Genomic DNA, 3183 nt, shown 5'->3' on the forward strand with positions numbered 1-3183 from the left:
TGCAATCCCCAGTGTCCTGAAAACTGCCTTGTGTAGGTGGGTATTTTTTCTGTCTCTGGGTGAGGGGCGCTGAGCTGAAGCTGTTTCTAGCTTCTGGAATGGGACAGAAACACTCATAGTGGCAAAGATCTCTGCCTCTCTAATGAAGCTTGGAGGGACTTTGGATTTGGCCAATGGACATCCACTTCAGATCTGTGCTGTCTGTTAATTCTGGCCATCTCAAGCCCTGCATTGACCTATGGGCTCTTCAAGTCCACACTTTCTATCAAGTATTTCTGTCTTTTCTCCCCTTGCTTGCTGGCTAGTCTTGGGACTAGCCCTATGGTATTTGAATGAAATGTCTCCTATAAGAAGTCTTGAACATGCCGGGCGGAAAAGAGGCATTTAAAGCCACAGGTTTAAGGCCAGGCAAGGATGACCTGTTCAAACCTCAAAGCTTCTTAAGAGATTGAAACAACGGAATTTCATAGGTAAACTAACCACTCACCCCTATCTGTCTCACACATACATGTCACATGATTAGCCTGCTTCAGAGGGAACCTGGAGGTGAACTTGAGGCCATGCTTTGCTCACTCACATTACTTTAAAATTCAAATTTGTTCAAGCTTGTGTTTATAACCTGTGACTGTGCTTCCAGAAGTCTACTGCGTGTTCCCACCAGGCTTCATTGTCGCCCCTCCCCCACCCTGCAATCCTTCCCGTTAATCTCTTCTGTGCTTCCCCCCCGGGTTGAGAACCACTAAATGCTAGCCATGTCTTTCTGATAAGTTCTTCCTGGGTGATCTTTCTCTGAGCTATGTTTTTAGAGGGAGAGATGAAAGGAGACTGAAAAATTAAAATCAAGATAAGCAGTCTCTCCCCCTGGAACATTACTAAGAGGATGTGGTCATTTAAAAGTGTTTTCCCCTCTCCTCTTCAGCGTTTGACATCTGAAGTCATAGGAGATGCTATCACACCTTGCTTTATTAGCATGGCTGGAGTCACCTGTTTCAAAAACCCCGGGAGCCCGTACCCTAAAATGAAAAGAAAGTGGCAGAAGAAAGGAGATTAAAGAGAAGCTAGCTCCTGGCAGCAGGAGGTGCCGGCTCCCTGCCAGGCCCCTGCAGCTACTCTGTTAAGTGGCCCCATGAATTTATTTTACAGGGAGATCATTTCCACTATCTGAGTGTGCTCAGGCTGTTGTTCAGACAAGCTTCAGAAAACCCAGTCAATGTTACATAATGCATTGCTCTTCCAGGAGAACAGGGAAGGGGTGAGGACGCTAGGGGAGGGAGTGCTCCCACCCCCACCCCACCCCCATCTCGAGGGTGATAAGAATTGGCCCTTGGTGTCCAGCAGGTTTTGCAGAAGAGGGTCAGGGAGTTCAAGAGAGGTTGGACTCAGGAGGATCATGCACATTAATGCTTCTGCTCAGGAGCCTCAGGCCACGGGTGGGCGTGTGCTGGCAGAGCAGGCTGTAGCTGGAAAGTCGAGGTGCAGAGCGGCTGGGAGGAGCCTAGGAGCAGGGCTCTAAGCTCAGGGCTTACTCTTAGTGTTAGAGATGGAATATTCCTGAAAGGTGGAGGGGATGGGGAAATGCGGGGGAAGTCCTCGGGGATGATAAATTTACAGTCCAGCATTGGGGCCCCGGACAGGTTTCCAGGTCCTTCTTCATCTCTCTTCTCGCTGGTTTCAGGGACCCTCTGAAACCAGATGTCCTAGATTTAGGAGTGATGACTCCTTCTGTTTGTGTTTCTGTTGCTCTGTCACAAAATGTTTTTTTTTTTTTTTCTTTCTTTTTTTCTTTTCTGGTTTCCGTGAACCACTCTCTCCCGTAGGCCTGCTATTCCCCTCGAGCATCTAGCTTGGCCAGTGACTTCAGTTTATTAGGACATGATAGTAGTTCATTTTGGTCAGCAGAACAGGAGGCCCAAGGAATGGCTTTTACCATGAGCCGGCCAGTTGTTTGATTCTCAGGCTTTTGAGAACAGGCACTCACTTTGGTCCTAGAGCATAGGCAAGAGCAGCAGGGAAGAGCAGGGCTAGGAATGGATTTGCCTATGAGGGAGACCACTGGCTCCACCATCTTGTAGGAGGGGTAGGCTTGTACCCCGGGGGGAAGCACTCTCTGCTGATTAAAAACTGAAGAAAAGATGAGTAAGTGTTGGTTTTAAAAACACAGCGCTGGTTACTGTGCGAGGAAAGGTCAGAGGCACAACAAAACCCATTATCAGAGCTTTATTAGGAGGAAGAGGGGGACAGAAGAGCGTGGTCAGGCCTGGGGCAGAGACACGTGCAGGAAAGAGTGTGGGGGAAGAGCAGAAGAGGAGGGAGGCGTTTGTGTCTGGCTTTTTAAGGATTCCCCTGCACATGCGCAGGTGGGCTTACAGAGCTATGCCACACATGCGCTGATTGCGTGACTGCGCTGGGTGCATTTGCGCAATCATGCAGCGCACTGATGACTAAGACTTAAGAGTCCTTGCTTAGCTACTGAGCTGCGCATGTGCAGTCATATAGCTGGAGTGGCAGAATCCTAACAGTAAGTCCTTACATTTTGTAGGGTTGAGGATGCTTGTCAGTTTTGGCTTGGCATTCAGTAGGAGCTGCACAATTGTGGTGTGTGTTGTTGCTTGAATCACCGAATCACCTTGACCTTGACTTTGAATAATTTAGCAGTTTTCTTGGACTATACAAGCATCTTTAAATGTTGAAGGAATCAAGCTCTCCAGAGAGAGTGGTGGGGGGGATCACTAACAAACACAAGGCCAGTTTGCTACCTTTTTGAGGTTTTTGATATACATTTATGGGAAGAGCATTCTATCAATGTTTCAGATCCTTAAAGGTCAAACTAGAATAGTTTGATACTAAAACTCAACTGATTTTTGAAGACCTGTTTAAATTTTTTTGAAGATTTACTTCTTTTATGTGTATGAGTGATTTGCTTTCATGTGTATGTGTGTTCCACATGCCTGGTACCTGTGAAGGCCAAAAGAGAGTGTCAGTTGTCCTGGGCCTAGAGTTACAGATGGTCATCAGCTGCCACCTGGGGGCTGGGAACTGAACTTGGGTCGTCTGTAAGAACAACAAGTGCCCTTATTTGTTGGTCCATCCCTCCAGTCCCTCAAGGCCTGCTTTTTATCTGTGATTCTTCAACATTTTGCCTTTGTCTTCTTACAAAATTATAGTGCCTTGCAAAAATATTGA

The sequence above is a fragment of the Peromyscus eremicus genome, chromosome 9 (genome assembly GCF_949786415.1).
Source record: "Peromyscus eremicus chromosome 9, PerEre_H2_v1, whole genome shotgun sequence".
NCBI lineage: Eukaryota > Metazoa > Chordata > Mammalia > Rodentia > Cricetidae > Peromyscus > Peromyscus eremicus.